At 33.4% G+C, this 19810-nt stretch overlaps 2 protein-coding genes across 2 annotated transcripts in view; one reads left to right on the forward strand and one right to left on the reverse strand.

Annotated features, from left to right (window-relative positions):
* The window catches only part of LOC148942039 (uncharacterized), a 532991-nt gene that overhangs the window by 52876 nt on the left and 460305 nt on the right, over positions 1-19810 (reverse strand). The window lies entirely within an intron of this gene.
* LOC148942040 (uncharacterized) overlaps positions 6858-19810 on the forward strand; it is a 118700-nt gene continuing 105747 nt past the window's right edge. The window contains exon 1 of the mRNA XM_089103424.1: positions 6858-6916. The gene's annotated coding sequence lies outside the window, so the exon portion shown is untranslated. The remainder of the gene's footprint in view (positions 6917-19810) is intronic.

Here is a 19810-nt window from a genome sequence, read left to right on the forward strand (position 1 = left end):
AGTACTTTTTCTTAGAATTCAGAATATGTCAAGTTTATAAAATTTTCAGTTTATTTTACAGTGTAAATAGAATCAAGAGCGGTATGACGTCGTTATAGGCCAAGTTTGACTTTATAGGCTATAATGACCATGTTCTACACGCTTGCGAACTTGTGTACCCCAATATTCGTTATAAGCGCCCCCGATTACCCTAGAATCCACCATCAAACCAACTGCAGCGAATGTGAGCCACCCCTTGAAAGATAACGGTGCCTGGATCACTGACTACTACGGAATCTGGGTCTGTGCCTTCCGGTGGTTCCCTAACCATCGCTCGGAGGCCGCAGTACTTTCGGCAAAAATGGCCCTAAAAATTTTCTTGAGGTTAATTATAGGTGCTGGAGCTAAACAATATTTTGCTTTGTGTCCTATTTCATTAAAGCAGATACTGGTCGGAAGATTTTCACATTCGGCATGAATTTGTGGATCCTCGCAAGTCCAGTATTTGATGGGAGTGTTTTTTCTTTCACTAAATCTATTCTTGGAATAACATCCCCTCGTTCGTCTTGACATATCTATTCTAAAATAGCTAGACTCTACACAGCTCAAACATTTCTTTGGGTTGTTTTTACAATTTCTTAATTATTTAAAATCTAATCTGGAGTTATGCCTTTGTTCTCCAGGGGAAGTGTTGTCTCCTGTGTCAACCACCGTTGCTCCCAAATACATGTCTAAGGAGTTCGTATGCATTAAGTCAACCGATTCAAATCTCATTGCCAGCGTTAATAATTTATCGTTGTCATCGGTTACTTTAGTTCATTCATGAAATTTCCTTCCAATTGAAGGGAGCATACCACTTTTAAAAATACTAAGAGTTATGTCTTCTGCCTTTATTACAGGACAATTTTTTGCATACTCTAGTGACTTTCTACTAATTCAGGAATAAAATTGATGTACCAACTCAGATGGCTTTTGTTTCTCGTAAAGAAGTTCTTGCAGTTTTTGTGCGGCTGGTTTTTCATGTAAAAGGGCTTTTTTTAAAAGTCTTTCTAAATAGTTTAAATCTCTGATTTTAGACATGTCTGATCTTGTTGCAAATATTTGGATTGCTCTCCGTGCATAGCAAATGTCTTGATTAATCAAAGCAATGTCATTTTTTTCTAAAATCCTTGCTACTTGTTTAAGGGTCGTAATCCTCGAATAGATATCGGTCGCATATGTCAGTGACGGGATTGGAGGTGTCTGTTCTACAATTGATTTTGAAGCCTACTCGTGACAGGGCGTCGCTATATTGCCCTTCTAGGGCATTTATTCATGACTATGCTTGTTGTAGTGTAATTTCTAACTCTTTAATTTTGTTTTAATTTGAACTCATGATGGTTCTATCCTTATAAAATCTTAATGTGGGAAAAATTTTGAAACTTTATATTCTATTCATATACTAAAATGATTTATTTTATTAATTTCCTAAGAATTAGCTCAATATCTTGATTTAAATTAACCATCTAGTCTAATTGTATGATTACACTTTTGAAGATTAAGAAACTATTACTCTAGTATTAAATAAGATTTAAGCGATGCGGACAGTTCAGACACTGAAACTTATAACAAAGTGAAATAAAATGAGAGGAAAGGCAGAATCTTAGGAAAATAAAAAGCTGTCTAAACTTCCTTTTAAGTCGAGTTATTTAAAAAAAATTGCTTTATTGTCCTCTAGTTCCAATCTTTTTATATATATATATATATATATATATATATATATATATATATATATATATATATATATATATATATATATATATATATATATATATATATATATATATATATATATATATATATATATATATATATATATATATATATATATATATATATATATATATATATATATATATATATATATATATATATATATATATATATATATATATATATATAAGATTTTAATAAACTCTAGGTAAATTCCAAAGGGTCACTAAGCTGGAAGAAAGAGGCAAAAGCTCTTGAATTTATTCTTTAAGGTTAAGGGGTTTAAATTGTACTTAAACTTTCGGTTATTCTCAAGTTCCAGTTTCTAAGACAAAACTAATTTTATTTATATTTCAATCCTTAGAAATGCTGTATTTCATTTAGAGTCTCCAAGTCTTTCTAACTGAACCCAAATCATCGAAATATAAAAAAAGGTCGTGCTTTGACTCCAGCACTATTTATATCTCCTATATAAGTATTAAATTTGTTAACTCAACTCCGCATACGACCTGAGTTTAGAACAGGTGACAGAAATCTCTTTGAAGCTTATTTCCTTATTTCAATGGTTCTCAAAGAAAATTTATGCAGGTTAGTAGTAGTTTTTTTTTATCCTAATTTATAAAGAAAACACTTAATCATATTCCGTGGTTCTGAGGCAAAACTACCTTGGTTGGTCTCTCCTTTGTAAGTTATATTTATTTTGCTAATTGATTCGTTTAGTGACCTTCCCTGCTCTCTTAGCCAGTCGACAACTTTTTGATAAAAGGTAGTTTTTTCCAGTATTTCAAGGCCCTGCATTCCTTTTTGTTTTATATCCAAAATTCGTCTATATTAGGTCTTCAAATATTTGTCACGGGTTCAAAAGTCGTTTGATTCTTGGACAAAGAAGTGTCACTACTAGATTTATGACTAGTTACGCAAAGTGAAGTTATTTTCAAATTCAAGCTAATTTGAAATTGTAGCTATATTTCTGATCTATTGAAGTGAAAGGGAATTCCAAGCTTTACTAAAATTGAGTTACCCAATTACACAAAATTAAGGCCTCCTTACAAAGGGATAAAACTTCATCTGATCGTCAAGAGCGCTATTAATTACTTTGAACACGATCAAGTTTTACAAAGACCCTTCGAGAAAATTATTTGGATTTATATTGAATGCTAGCCGCTCCCCGACCAGCCTACCTGACAATTCCCAGCCTCCTCAATCTGCACTCCCCTCATCGCTCTCCTCTGTGATACTTAAGAACCCTCTAAAAGACTTAAAAGGCCCAAATGAACAAAAATCAATTCATCATCAAGGTGTGCCCAAATCTGAACGATACAGCCAAGTTACGATTCTTTAACGACGAGTGGAAGTTTGTGGTTCAGTTCAAGCAAACCGCGGGCCAGATAGTCGAAAATTTTGAGCGATGGTTCACTAAACATTTTTCTCAAGGAGTATGCTTTTGTCGGGGCGATTAAGCAACTGCCAGAAGATTTAGATGAACTTTTGCTGAAACAGTTAATCCCAAAGTGCACTAAAACAGTACAGTGTGGCAAGTCCCGATCATTTAAAGTTTATTTTCCGTCTTGAAATGACCTTGATCTGTTTCTGAAAGCATCGCCTTCCGGTTGAAGAGTTGTGTTCCCACCACGTCGCTGCTTCAATTGCCATGTGATCGGTCACCTCTCCGCAAATTGCAAAAACAGAGCACTGTGTTCTAAGTGTGGCTCCGTCGACCACACATTAACACCTGATGCTCCATGCCACAAAAGGGCCCTTTGTATTTGTTGCAAGATCATTGTTCATACGTGTTATAGTGTAAAGTGACCAAAAAGTCACAAAACTTAAACCCATGGCCCTATTTCTACTATCATGGAACATAAACGAGACGTTTACAAATAAACTTCTTTTGTTACAAATCCTCAGCTCAGGTTTTAAAGTGCTTTTTCTCCAGGAACGTTTTGTTAATAAATATTGTGTCAAGATACTCATACTTGATAGCATGACGTCGTAGTCCCTGCCTGCTAGAAAGCAGAATAAAAAAGGAAGACCCTCCAGTGGACTTATTACTTTCGTTAAATCGGCTCTCTGTTCGAGCTTGTTCAAACCACATGATCAGGACTCACCCGTGAGAGTGGATTCCTGTGTTTATATTATAGTGTATCTATGCACTAATTACTCCAACGATCAGTCAGAGTGATTATTTTCTTGATCGTGTGAAAATTTAGGGTCTTGTGAAGAAAAAGTTCGTCGTCCAGGGTAACCTTGTGCAATAGCATGAGACTTCGCTTGTAATTCTTCTGAACCAGATTCTCAGGTGCTTTCACGTATTACTATAGCTAAGAGTTTATTTAGTGATTTGCTGTGTGAATTAGTTAAAACTTCCGATTTTACGTTCATTAACACGGATTCACGAACCTCTAACTTGGACCACGTTACTGTATCTTCAAATCTGACCGTCGATACAGCTAACGTTATACTTGATTATCAGCTGTCTCACCACTTACCTGTAACTTGCTCTATCGGTGTGCCATCTTCGGTTTCTAAAAATAGTCCCCTAGACCGTGATTCCTCCTCGCAGCGGTATCGTCGGTTAAATCTATTCTAAGTAAAATTACCTCCTCCGTTTCACCTCCATTTAAATTTCACCTCCTTCAAAAGTCACTCCAGTTATGTTAGAATGAGGTCCTGATTTGTCTTGATTTATATTGTGCTGAAATATGCCACGCCCTACGCGTTGCCGAAAAACAAGCTGTCCCCATGCAACAAGACCGCAAAGGAATTTTTACTGGATGGTTCACAAATCAATACCTTTTTACTTCATGTGGTCAAGCAAAGTTTTGGTTTTCTATATAGAATGAGTGTGAGCGTCCAACTACCGGACATGTGAATGACATACAAATCTCTACAAAGTGGAAGTTTTCAAAAATTCTTGCTCAGCAACGTGGAGATGTTATTAAAAGCTATTTTGCCCGTGCAAAACAATATCGAAATATGGTATTTAAATTTGTTTGTTCCTCAGCATCTCCTTCTTCGTCACTGTCCTCAGCTGACATTGCAGAAGCTAAATGCTTATTATGAATCCGAGTTTTCTGTCCTGATCCTATCATAGAGCAATCTTATGAAGTAGCTCTGGATCATTTTCAGGATACTCAACCCGATTAAGATTTTTTGGTCAGTACTTACTTACTTGTACTTAGATCAGGACACAAGCTATGTAGCTCTCTCTGGGGACAAGATCTGGCAGACTATTGAATTCTACAGGTTACGGTCTTGTGTGGGTAGGGTGATAATTTCAAGCCGTGAAGGGTCCCATCTGCGATCATGTCTGTCCAGTACCCGTTCTGTCGAAGATGCCATTCAAGAATTAAAATGGAAATGTTTATCTGGTATTGACCAAGTCAGTGCGATTCACGTTAAATATGGGGGAAAACTTTTAAGACTCATCTATCTCTGCTTATGCAAATGATTTTCACTCAGGGTATTGTCCCTTCTTCTTTTTACATCGGAGATCTGACTCCTATCTCTAAAAAAGAGAAATCTGAAGTCCAGTGTACATCATTCCGCCCTTTTACTGTAGCTACATCTTTGCAACTTATTCCAGTGAAGAAAAGGCTCTGTCAAGGAGCCGTCACCTCTCTCGATCTCTTTAATGACTATGTATTGGAAGCACAAGATGTGTGCCCACCTCCACTGATTTTGTCTTCTGTAAACCTCTCCTTGGTGTGCTTTATTGACGACATACTAAACCTTAATTGAACGCTTCAATACATCGGCAAAATGTTTTGAATGCTTGACGCGGAACATCAGAAATTTGGTCTTCAATTCAAATCCTTCAAATCTGATATTGTCCTGTTTAATTAGAAAACTGATTCGTTTTCCCCTTCCATCACGCTTGGATTTAGCTTTGTTCAACCTGTAGATCACCTTATATATCTTTGTCTGTCTATTGCTTCTTCTATCCGACACACCCGAAAACTTCTTCTTGAACAAATCAGACGTAGAATCTCAGCAGTTTACGCCTCCGTTGTATTTTGTAGACTTCGATTCAGCCGACTCTTCTAGCAAGTCTCTATAATGCTGTTGCCCTTCTCCATGTCCTCTACACCGCAACCTTTTAGAAACTCCTAACTAAAACTGACAAGAGGAAAATCCGATCCATGTTCTTTCGTTTTGCTAAGTATCTGCTTCATCTGCCTCTTTGGTATAGAAATTCACTCGTTACTGAGAAATTCACGGTTGCTGTCACCAGAAGGATAGCAAAAAATTGTAATAAAACAGATGTGACTTTAAATTACTGGCCAGACATTCTTAAGCAGTGTTTTATTTTCTTTTGCGTTATCTCACTGTTATATTTTTTTGCAGTCTTTATTGTGTTTTTTTCCTTTTCTCCTCTCTCCATACTCCGTAGTTTTGTGTGTTTATTTTTGAAGGTTTTTTCAACAAATTTTAATACTAATGAAAATTATTTCTTGTAATATTTTAAAATATATTGTTTTGAAACATAAATAATATGTCGAGCAGTTTTGGAGATTTTTTTTTTACACTTATATTACATAAATTAGATGCTGATATCGTTTATCGATATATCGTTATCGTTTCTCAAACTATCTCCTTCGGCTCCCACCTTGAACCTGATACTCGTTTGTGTTAATTTGTTAAAATGTAACTGATCCATGTAAAGTTGTTTCAACAAGTATTGTGAATGTAAATGATTCAATTGTCACACGACTGGAGACATATCTTGCAGTGGAAAGATAATGATCGCACTAGAAAGTAAATGTTTGTGTTTATATTCGTTCGGTAATAAGTCTTTTTTTTTATTTTGGTGTCTTTCTTAGTATTTCTGTTGTTGTATTTTTTTAAGTTTTTAATTTTTGTCCTTAATGTTTTATCATTTTCTTAAATTTTAAATATAAATATTCTTTATTTTAAATGGAAGGTTTCCAAATAAATTAACATAAATTTTAATTAGTATTATTGTATGTTTCACGAAGTTTTATCTACAAAACACCGAATATAGAAGGCGTTTAAAAGCCGTTGTTTTCATTTTTGTCTTTTGATAGATGGCGCTGAAAAAAATAAATTCAAATTGCTGTAGGTCTGACAATTTTAAATGTCTTGATTCCGATCTGGAGAAGCGAGAAGTTAATCATTTGTTGGATTTCCCTATTGCTGTATTAAGCTTTCAAGAAAAGGAGAATTTGAGTATAAATTTTTATTCTTTATCTCTGAAAGCTGCCTATTAGCCTTATTTTCTTTTGACTATTGTTTGATTCATAGCCTAGTCAAAACAGTCAATATCTACGAAATCATATTATTGAGCTAGGACTAAAGTGAATACACCATTCGATGCCTTTTTTTATGCTGATTACGAATAGGCTATAATAAGCATTTCTATCGGAAATGAATTTCGGTCAATATATACCAAATCATATTATTGAGTTAGGACTAAAGTGAATACACCATTCAATGCCTTTTTTTATGCTGATTACGAATATTATAAGCATTTCTATCGAAAATGAATTTCAGCCCTCCCCCCCTATATCGGCTAAACCAAACCTACCCCTGAATGGGCATATATAGGGGGGGGGGCTGGAATTCATTTCCGATAAAAATGCTTATTATATTCGTAATCAGCATAAAAAAAGGCATCGAATGGTGTATTCACTTTATTCCTAACTCAATAATATGATTTGGTATATCTTGACCTGAATTTCAGCCCCCCCCCCCTATATAGGCTATACCTAACCCTGAATTGGCATATATAGGGGGAGGGTCTGAAAATCATTTCCGATAGAAATACTTATTATATTTGTAATCAGCATGGAAAAAGGCATCAAATGGTGTATTCACTTTAGTCCTAACTCAATAATATGATTTGATAGATATTGACCGAAAAGGCATCGAATGGTGTATTCACTTTAATCCTAACTCAATAATATGATTTGGTAGATATTTACCAACAGTCCTATAGTTCTCTTGGGAAATTGAACAGCTCTAAGCATGTTTAGTCACTATAAGAAACTGTGATGGTTAAAGAAAATGCATATTTGAAGTACATCCTAATAAAGTATAAGACTACACCTACTTTGAAATAATCATGAACAGTTAGCCTAGGCTAGCCTACTTATTTCATTCCTCAAATTGTATTGCTTCACTAAGAACAATTTATTTTTAAATTTAAAAATTTTTATGAATTGTATTTCTATCATTGATAAAATCAAATTTTTTTCTTTTAAGTTGGGAAAAAGAGGACAGATTTGAGGATAAAGGTTTTCCCCTGGGATAATATGTTAACTAGGATCATCATACATATTTTAAAGTAAGAATAGTTTTCTTAATGTCTCCTTATCATGAGTACCAATTCTAAATTTTTACCCTATTTCTATTTTGGAAAGGGGTTAGGTTATGGAAATGAAGCTTTCAGGGATGGGTCTACAGACTAAAGTAGCCTATGTCCTGCAAAGTTATTTTGAAGCAACTACCTCCACTCCTCCTTCTGGAGGGCAGTGACCTAAAAATTTATGTGTAATGAGAGTGAAACCTTGCAGATCTTCTTCTTAAATAAAGTTCAAAATAATTGTTTTCAGCTTCAAAACTTAGCTCAATATTAATTTTTGAGTTTATCTACAATTGCATGTCCAAAAATTAGAAAAAAACCCTTGATAGGCCTTAAAATTATACTCAAATAACATGAATTACATTTCAAGATTTGAAACCAGAGAAAAAAAAAACTGATAACAGAAAATTAAGCTAAAGTGTTGTTCTGTCAAAATTTCATTAGTTAGACAATCTGTTAAGTAGGCAAATTTCTAATATTTAGAAATCAGAAGAGGGTTAACATATAGTCTTGGTAATACAATCCCAGAGTATAGTTTTGACCCTGGATTCATTGCTGAAAGTTTCATTTACCTAACCTAACCTCTTCTAAGATAGTGAAGAGTAGCTAAACTGGAATTTTACCCTTGCCCAAAGAGAGTGATATATAGCTCACTGTGTATATTCCTAACTTTAACAAAAAATGAATCTTTTCTTGGTACTTGTATGATAAACCCCCTACCATTCAAGTTTTTCATTTGTTGGTACATTATAGAACCTTTGTTTATTAGTTTCTTTCTACTTAGGATGAGACAAATGGAAGTCACAGAATTTATGGAAAATGTATAAGTTGGGCTGTATATTGGCACACTAGGGTTGGGGGTGATTGTCCAGTCGTTGTCCAGTTTGAAGTTATAAAAAAATTCTTACTACAGGAAATACTATGGGGTTTTTTTGTGCCAAACACATTATGCATGCATACCCAATCTGCTTTATCCCTCCCCCCCTTATATGCCAATATATACCCCAAATTTGGTTATACAGTATTATACTTTTATATTACTTTTGTATATTTAATCAGGATTTAGTGTCAGAAAAACATATTATAATATTAGGTAGAGGGTATATCATGCAAGTACCGTTTTCTTCTCAATTTGTTTACCATAAACACCCAAAAGATAAAAGTAGTAAACCATAAGGTAGATATAAAAGTGCAGTTACATGACTCTTCTGAAGGAGATATTATGGTATCATTAAATTCTTTATTTTGTGCTCTTTAAGAAAAAACACCATAATGAATTTTCTGACAATGTACCTACCACCACCGGGCACCTGCAGAAAATTCACAAGGGAGAGTACTTTAGAGTTAAAGAAAATCAGACTGAAAATGAGATTGCAGAAAGATTTAACATCAAAGTAACAGACAGTTATTCTTGTTTATTATCAATTTAAAAAAGACAGTTTTTCCAAGGGGAGTAAAGAGCAAAGTTGAAACTTAAAACAGACAAAAAATATTACTTCACAGCCTATCTAATATACATCAATGCAACTAGTAAAAAGTGAGTATGTAGCCTGACAGAAATAAATTAATCTATGAAGCTTTTCATAGTCTTACACCAGATGTGACATTAATTTTCAGTATACAGTTAAAATTATCTTTAAAACATAAGCATAAAATTAATTTTTTTTTTTAATAGCCACAAAGTCATTGAAGAGCATACCAAAATGTTGGATTGATTTATCAGGTAGCAATTTGGTCTTGCCAGCTATAATACCAATAGTAAGTAATGCACAATCTTAAATTATAAAAAAATATGCTTTAGTATTACTTGAAATGAACTCTGGAAATCTGGCTATTTCTCTCTATACAACAGAAAATTTAAAGCTATGATACAAATTCTAAAGCTAGTCTATAGTCCTAATACTATCAAGATGGCTTTACTTTGAACTTGTCTACAAACTAATGACAATACAATTATTCTCCATGACCACACTGCCTTTTCTATGACAAAAACAATAAGAATTCCAAAGAGGGATAGGTCCTTTTATTAGACAGTGAAACAAAAATATAAAACAATGACTCTAAATATTTCGATAACACAGTTGGTCATAATCATCTCGACGGATTATTTTGCCCAACTGTGTCTTCGAAATATTTTGAGTGATTGTTTTTTATTTTCGTTTCACTTTCTAATAAAAGGACCTATCCCTATTTGGAATTCTTATTGTTTTTGTCAAACTAATGACAACATGTCCTTTTTGGAACCAAAACAAGAGCCAGTCATTGAACTCAGCCATTGTGCAGAAGTAATACCAAATTAAATGAAAAAAATAAGAAATAAACAACAATCCTAAAATGTGATAAATGAATTAGAGTGTTGTGATTAACCAAGTTGAATGATTAAAAATATTAACATTGCGTTAGGCAACGCGGCTTTTCATCAGATCATGTAAAAATTTATAATCTAATCATTAAAAATAAAATTAAAAAAATAATTATTTCATAAAAAAAAAACACTGAAACATGGTCGTGTACACATTTTGCGTTTTTAAAATAAAAACAAGGCTTCAAGATATGGGGTTCCAAGTCCTTAATAATCAGAGTTATCCTGTTTTGAAGGAAAATTTTGACAGTGGTTTCAAAACTACACTGTCAAATCATTGGTGCCTTTACCCTAGTAGTATTACATTTACAATATTTTTACTACAATTATTATGCATATCATTAAGTTAGGATTGTTTTCTGAATATGTTTCCTTCTCAACAGCCCCAAGTCTAGGCTTATACCCCTCATTTTCAAAAAGAACCCAAGGCATATGAAGATTTTTGATTGAGAAATATATTATTATTGTAATTTATTGAACTATTGGTAGTGATGTGTAAAATACTATAAAAAATATAAAAATACAATTACAAAATACTTGGTCTTATATGTATTCAAATAGTATTTTCAAATATATAGCTTTACATGTATTCTGTATTTAGATACCCAAATACATCAGAACTAAAACATGTAAATAATAATACAGAAAGATGTTTAGTAGGCTAGGGCAAGCACATGAGTTTTATTTAGGCTATGCTCTTATGATAGAAAGATTGTACAAACCAAGAAAGATAAATATAAAATCCACAACACTCTGTTTAATTCTTAATCCAATGTGCTTGTTCACTTTCTACATCAGTTATTTTTCAATTCTATTATCTGTTAATTTATTTGTCATGTTTGCTTAAATGGAGCTTCCAACTGAGAAAAAGTGCTTGACAGAAGCAAATAAAGCAATTGATGTGTTTTATTTGTAAAGCACTTTTTAAACTGTTACGTGAAGGAGAACCAAGCCAAAATCTTTCCTCTTGTCTTCAATAAATTATAGAATCTCTAATTTTAAAAAAGCGTCAGTGTATTCAGCTTTGTGTTACTTGCATGACTTTGGCAGAATCACATACATTACAGTAGTAGTTTTTGCATTAGTTTTAGCATAGGTTTCTAATACTGGAGCCTCCTTTAAACAGAGGAGGCTCCTCTATGAAGAGAGATAATCTCTAAGGAGATGAAAAGATATTGCAACAGGTTTCTCTCAAGACAACAGAGAGGACTCTCTTCTTAAGAGAGCTAGATTACTTTCCATAAAGATAGATATAAATTCAAAGTGGATGAAGTAGCTTTCACCAAATGTATCTCTTCATGTAGGTGCCAGTACATGCATTTTTGCAGGTTGTTCTGGGTCTCTTCTGATGAAAATGACTTTAAAATTAGGTTTGAACTTATGTTATCAACATGATATATAAACAGAATGTGTAAAAGCAGCAAAGACTTCTTGTACCTTATGTTTGATATAGTTTTACTAGCAAAACACAGATAAATGGAAAAAGTAATCAGGACTACACAACTACAGTTAGCATATTCAAGTCTGGTTAATACAGTATGCAGCTGGTGCATTAAAACAACCAGTAAACACAGGCTTTGACAAGTTTTAATCACATCAGGAAGTAATAGTCCTGCCACTGGGATATGAAACTCCTAAAAAGTCAAATTTTAAACATCTGAATTTGTCAGTTAAAACGTCAATACAATAGCCCCCTGCTGATTTTTTTTTTTTTGTGACATTCCAACTTGTAATTTTCACATTATATTGAAATAATTACAGCCTCAGGAAAAGCGACGCAAGCCAACCCAGACAGCCTACTAAAGGGCCTAGAACCAGACTGCAAGAATTCCCTGGGACTTCCAGTAGGAATGGGGGCTTTGTGTGATCCTGGGACAATCTGTGACCTAACATTGTTTTCCACACTTGGTGATGTTCTTCTTTCAACAAGAATTGAAATCCTGCATAAGCAAAATCAAGCCTATTACCTCCAAACCATTATATATTCATGCCTACAAACATTATACTACTATTGAGAGGCAGCCAATAATAGATAAGTTGGATAGGAAGAGTATTTTCAGCCTTCCAAAAAAGCCCACCAAAACAAACGAAACCTAGTAGAATTATCTGTCAATCAGAACCAGTGCAAATACTATGTTGTTTACTGGGCTGAAATTTCAGGGTGGGGGCTATTTCTCAATGTCACCTTGAAGTACTGTTTGCAGTCATGGTTCTGGTTAGGCAAACTTGTGAATGGTTCACACTGACAACAGTATGAGGCTGTGCAAACAGGATTTACCTTTGGGGATAGGGATAGAGGAAGGAGATTTTGATAGAACAGAGACACCAAACCATCTCACACCACCAGAGCAAATCAAACCTGTTTTACACTCAGGTTAGGTTAGGAGGAAGGAGATTTGAAAGAACAAGACATAATTTGAACTCTGGAAATCTGGCTATTTCTCTCTATACAACAGAAAATTTAAAGCTATGATACAAATTTTAAAGCTAGTCTATAGTCCTAAAACTATCAAGATGGCTTTACTTTGAACTTGTCTACAAACTAATCACAACATGTCCTTTTTGGAACCAAAACAAGAGCCAGTCATTGAACTGTTCCATTTTGCAGAAGTTATACCAAATTAAATAAAAAAAAGAAGAAATAAACAACAATCCTAAAATGGTTTATTTCTATTCTGTAAATAGTGTCCTTAATTGGTTTGCTTTTACTGTGCCAGAACTTCTACGTTGTATATTGTTTTAAGTAAAGCGCTAGTTTTCCATAGTAATATAAAAATTATAAAATATAATTATTTGTTATAATTTTAATAATTGTATATTTATATATTAATTAGAACGTGAATAAATAACTTTTTTTTTCATTTTAAGTTTCAACTTTGCTCTTTACTTCCATCAGAAAAACTTTTTTTTAAAATTAATTGTTACTTGTTTTTTTTTTTATTAAACTTCAATGTAAATGCAATGCTGTCATTATCTTTTTTATTTATACAGAATAATTTCTGTTAATTTTAAGTTTTAATTTGGCTCCTTACTTTCAGTTGAAAACTTATCTTTTAATATAAATTCTAATCACCACAAATCTAGGGGAGACAAGGCACCTCAAGAAAATACTGCAGACAACTTTAACAGCCATGAAAAACTTCCGATTATAACAAAAAGTTTATTATCCATACTTCACAAAACAATAGGCCTACATGTTTTTCAGGAATTTTTGTTTTTTGATGAACAATTAGCTGTTTTTACCTTGCCAACTTTAATTGAAAAAGTAATAATGAAGACAGGGCTTTATAAATTGCCTACTGACTTGCAGAAACTTGAAGGCTACTGTAATAAAAGAGAGCTGTTTAAGGGCTCATTTAAAAAATTATTTTTATACCTAATTACTTTTTATAAATTTGACTTGATAGCATATTTCCATAAATTGCACTTTTGGTTATTTCCCCATTTTTTTTTGTCAAATGAAAAATGTGCCTTTTCCAATGAAATGACCACAAAAAGGAGTTTGTCCAAAGCTGGTAGAATGGATAAAAAGCATGTAGATATGAGTAATAGCTTTAAATGAGCCTTTCTGGGATATGCTTTAAAAAATTAGTGCAAAACATTTGCAAAAATAGTGGATTATCTGAAAAGTAATTATAAGAAGGGACAAAACCATGATTTAAAAAAACAAAAAAAAAGGCTGGAATTGAACACAAGATAATCTAATTTGAAGTCCAATGCTATACTAACATGAACCACACCTCTAATAATCTAATTTAATATATTGGTGTTTGTAGGACTTTAATTACAGAGCTTATTCAGGGGGCCTGTAGGAGGAACATATGGTAGGTGTTCTTGCAAACCTCCAGCTAAGGGTTTTGGACCATATATATTACAGTGATACCTTTTTATACTTCCAAGATTTTGTACTTGAGAAATGACACTAAAAGTGTTGTTTTAATGTCCTCTATTTCACTTATAGATGGTAGAACTGATAAAAAGCATGTAGGTATGATCAATAGTTTTGAAATGAGCCATTAAACATCACTCTAAAAAGTTCTGGTAGCCCCAGCTTTTCCTATTGAGACAGGGCACCAGAAGTGCCATTTGAAACTTTCAAATGGTGAAATTTATAGGAAGAACATAGATATGAGTAATATCTTTTATATCAGCTATTAAAAATCCATCTATGATGTTCTGGTAGCCCGCTAGCCCCACCCCTTGAGAAATGGCATAAAAAGTACCATTTTTCATGCCATATGGCTCTTGAATCTGGTGAAGTTTATAAAAACCATGTATATATGAGAAAAAGCTTTTGAATGAGCTCTGAATCATCTGTCTATGATGTTCTGGTAACCCGCTAGGCCTGGAAAAAAGAAAAAAAAGACTGCTTTAACGTTTTTTAACTTTTAGTTACTATGGGCTGTGGTATGCTCTTTACTAGGTTGCAGCTACTGCTTCAGTTTATGACAAAGAGTTCATCGCAAATTCTCCTAAGAAACTAGTTAACATTGAAATCTGTGAAATCTAATAGAGATAGAATTTGTAAAAAAAAAAAAAAAACTAGTAAATAAAAGTAATAGCTTTTAATTGAGCCATTAAACATCCATCTATGATGGTGCGGTAGCCTGGTAATGTTGTAGTAGCGTACTGGTGAGCAGACAATTTACGAAACTTACTTATTAGGGGGGCTGGTAGGGGGAATGTACAGGAGGGGTTCTTTTAAACCTCCAGTTAAGGGTTTTGGAACATAAGTATTAAAATGGTATCTGTTTTATACTTACAGATGGTAGAATTGATAAAAAGATCGCAGATATGAAGAATAGCTTTCAAATGAGCCATTAATCATCACTCTTAAAAGTTCTGCTAGCCCACTAGTCCCAGCTTTTCCACATGAGACACAACACAAAGTGCCGTTTTTAGTGCCATTTGGAACTTGCAGATGGCAGAATTTATTGGAAGAACATAGATATGAGCAATATATTTTATATGAACTATAAAAAATCTGTCAACAATGTTCTAGTAGGCCGCTCGCGCAACCCCTTAAGAAATGGCACAAAAAGTGCCATTTTAGTGCCATATGGCACTTGCAGATGGCGAAGTTTATAAAAAGCACGTAAGTATGAGAAATAGCTTTTGAATGGGCAATTAAGAATCTGTCTAGGATGTTCGGGTAACCTGCTAGGCCTGGAAAAAAAAAAAAAAAAACAAGACAAAAAAAACAGGAGACAGATCAGTGCTACCCATGCAAAAAAGCGATTTTCCTTGTTGTTCAAGGTGGGGGACTGTAATTTCCCTTTACATGGTTTTTAACCATTGTGATTCTAGTGGTACACTTTTCATTTTGATCTGACGCCATTTTCGAGGGGTTTTAGGCTTTTTTTTAAATCACCATAAATTTCATTTTGCAATCAACTTTTACTTCTAAGACAAACCGAAATAATAGTTACTATTCCTGAATCAGTGTCAAGTGGCGATTTTTTTTCACTACGCAGTTTTTTTTAAAACGTGTTTTTTAACTTTTAGTTACTATAGGCTGTGGTTTGCTCTCTACTGGGTTGCAGCTACTGCTGCAACCATGTTTTTGTAAGCCTTAGAACTGGTTTAAGAAGGAGTAGATATATGAACTTAAAAATAGCTTCCAAGGGGATTTTTAGGCTTTTATTTCATTCCGGGAAGTTTCATTTACCTGTCCTAGATCAACAAATTTCCAAGATCTTAAAAGCCCCTAAAGCAGGGTTTAGCCAATATCTTTACATTTCTAAGGGTCTCAAAATTCACCCAGCCTGATTAGATACCACATTTTGATTTTATAATGGCTATGTAAAATAAATCTCTGTAATAAAAACAACAACATGTAGAACAATAATGAATTTTGAAATCCCTTGTATCTTCAGACATGTAAAAAATTAGAGAATAATGAAAGAAAAGCTAAGTTTAAACTAACACTCCAGCTGTAAAATTGACCCTCTTTCTTTTTATATTCCAATTCAACTGAATAAAATAAACACATTCAAGTAGAATTGAAAATGAGTAGAGAACCTTATCAAATAGTTTTTTGTAACAAACTGTAAGTAAGGAGCAACTCTGGCTAATATTCACAAAAACTAAAAGCATAAGTTTGATGACAGTTAATATATCAACAGAACTGGCTTTTTATGGTGAGTCTAAATATATGTCATTCATTCAGTTTATTGTTACCAACCAAAAGCTTCAAATTTGGGAAAATCTGCCTGATATATAAAAAAAAACTTGCTTTATTAGATTCGTCATATCATAAAACCCTACCTGAGAGGTTTCAAGCTCCAATCTGCAAAATATGGAATTTAACATTCTTTTTCCAGAAGAAAGATTGTGGAAGCATGTTTATTTGCTTTTTATTTTTTTTATTTATTTTTTGGTACTAAACCAAAGGTCATAGAAAACTGAAAGAGAGCCTATTCAAACATAAAATAAAAGTTCCTTTTTAGGTGACCGTGAGGATTGGGCCATGGGAAAGTGTTGTTTTCTGCCTTTTTACAGTACCAAACTGCAACTTTGCCACAAAGAGCACCAATTTATAATCAATTTAAAAGTGCTAAAAAACTTTATTTTATGCTTCACAGTTACAGAGGAATTAATGGCACATGTTGGAAGTACTGGATTTAACCAAGTTGATTCATTTTATTTTTTGTGAAATTAAATTTGGGGATTTGTAATTGTATAGTAGCTATCATGAAGAGGAAGGAGTCATTGTGTGGGCGGGGATGGGGGCAGATGTTTAAAAGAGCACTTTTCAATGCCCAGACTGCTGATTTTCCATGAGCCTTCAAATAAATGTAGAAAGGGGTAGGGGGAGTAGGAATTAATTAAAATATTTCTCCATATAGTATAAAATATCACATTCCAATGTCTACCAGCACAGATTTAGAAAAGGCAAGGTGGGCCATCATGAGCCCTGCCAGAAAATTTCTTTGGGGGTTGGGGGCAAATGCTACTAGGAACTTTTTTTAGCAACTTTGAATGGTAATATTTCTATTTATATGAAATATTTCGATGTATTTAAACATATGTGTATAACATATTTTATGATCAAAGAATCCTAATGTAGTGGTTGCAATGGCTTCAGCCAATAGAAGACCATAAGTCGCCCAAAATTCCATTCATATGAACAGTAATACCTTCATCCATCCAGGATTCTGCAGTAGAGATATTAATAAGGACATATTGAACCAAGATGGTAATCATCAAGAAATTTTCAAGTATATTCAAATTTTGTTCAAAATTAAAATTGCAATACAAAATTTGAATTCTTATGCAGAAAAACTGAAAAAGTTGGGTGGTACTATTTAATTTATAAGTATTGATATAGGCCTATGCATTTTAACAGCAATAAACTAGGGGTTTAAGGGGTCAATACCCCACATTATATCTTGGTTGTGTCTGGACATGATTTGGAAAATGATCAGAAATAAAACTTGAAAAACTAGCATTTTCAATCAAAAGTAAGGAGTAGCTTTAAAATTTATTTAAACATAAATTATTCTTTATATGAGGGTGGGGGCTTTCTCCTCCTTAATTTAATATAGAAAAAATGTTTGTGGAAAACTGGAAAGGGGTTTTTCAGAAGAAATTTAAAATTCTTGCATTAGTGTGTACCCTAAATAGTTTTCCAAAATGACCTCTTTTTGTAAAGAATCATCATTATAAAGCATGCCAAATTTGTATTATTATTTAGGATCCGTAGGTGGTGACATTAGGATAGTCAAATCCTATTGACAGACAGGCATTGGCCAGCTATGGCAACTAAAAAAAAAAAAAAATGCTAAAACGATTTTTTCAATGGCGTTTCTCTACTCTGCTCTCTTTTCTTTGGTTTTCTCATAATAACTTTATAGTTCCTGATTTTTTTTGGGGGTGGATGTTCCTGATGAAATTTTATTTGAAGTTAATACATTTTGACTTTAGTATACTGTAGTTTACTTCCCCTCCCCCCCCCCCTAATGTGCAAATATATAGCCGAAATTATATATTTCCCATGCATCACTCTTGTTTCAACCCATGTAACTTGACTGTTTTGAAATCAAGAAATGGAAAAACACATACGAAATGTATAATTTGGGCTGTATATTACACATTGAGGGGTGGGGGGGGGGGTAAAGTATAGGGTAAAAATACCGATGATTCGACAGTTTTTGTAAAAAAAAAAAAAAACACTCTTTATACTCCAGAAGGCTTAATTGAAAGACTTTTGGTTTGAAAAGGGTTTCAGAATGTAGGAAAAATATCTGCGAATCTAACCGTTTGATCAGAAGTTTGCAGATTTATCAGAAAAGGGTACAAAACTCCGATTTTCTTAAATTAGAGCGTTTTCACCCACAAATTCGACAGAACAAAAAAGTTACCTGTTTTCGATGTATACTTGCGGAATGCTTGTGGGCAGATCCTGGTGGATTCAACATACCTGTTCGTTTTGCTTTATTTTTTCGTTTCTCTGTAACCTTTTTAAATGTGTAAATGTATAAAACACCATTCAGATAGTGGAAGCAAAAAACTGACAAAATTGCCTCAAGCATAGGGACGAAATTGGATAATCATATGGACTGTAATTTCGTGACTTAGGTCTCTACAATGTGATGTGTGATATAATAGTGTGACACAGGTCTCCTTATAAAAACTATCTGGAAACGCCCACTTTCTCTCAGCTTTAACAGTCCAGCAAAGATTTCTTTGTTGTTCACAGCTAAAGTGTTGTTAACATTTGGCCATTTCGAAGTTAATCTACCAGTTTAGTCTACTTTAAAAATTTTAGTTTTGATTATCCTTTGTCTGGAAAGTCTAGGATTTTTGAAATATGCATGTCCTACTTAAGATTATTGAAAGTTTGTGACACCAAGGAGTTTAACAAGTTTCATTAGTATTTTGGGCTGGATTGGGTGGGATAGGAATTCTACGCTAATTAGGGAGAGGCTCAGAGAGAATATTTTGTATTTTACAACTTGGGATCTATTTGAAAGAAAACAAGAATAAAATTTACTAAGAGAGGGTATACTTCAAATTTATTCAGTGATAAATGAATTGGGGTGTTGTGATCAACCAATTCGAATGCTTAAAAATATGAACATAGCGTGAGGCCAAGCGGCAGTTCCTCAGATCATGGAAAAATTGAGCATCTAATCATTAAAACTAAACTTTAAAAAATACTTATTTCATAAAAAACACCGAAACGTGGTTGTGTCCACATTTTGCGTTGTTAAAATATAATAATGGCTTCAAGAGATGGTGTTCCAAGTCCTGACTAAGCAGAGTTATCCTGTTTTGAAGGAAAATTTCAACAATGGATTCAAAGCAACACTGTTAAATCATTAGTGCCTTTACCCTAGTAGTATTACATTTACAATATTTTTACTACAATTATTATGCATATCATTAAG

This window comes from Artemia sp. Qi Xiang Cuo, chromosome 17, assembly GCF_049724085.1.
Source record: "Artemia sp. Qi Xiang Cuo chromosome 17, ASM4972408v1, whole genome shotgun sequence".
In the NCBI taxonomy this organism is placed as follows: Eukaryota; Metazoa; Arthropoda; class Branchiopoda; order Anostraca; family Artemiidae; genus Artemia; species Artemia sp. Qi Xiang Cuo.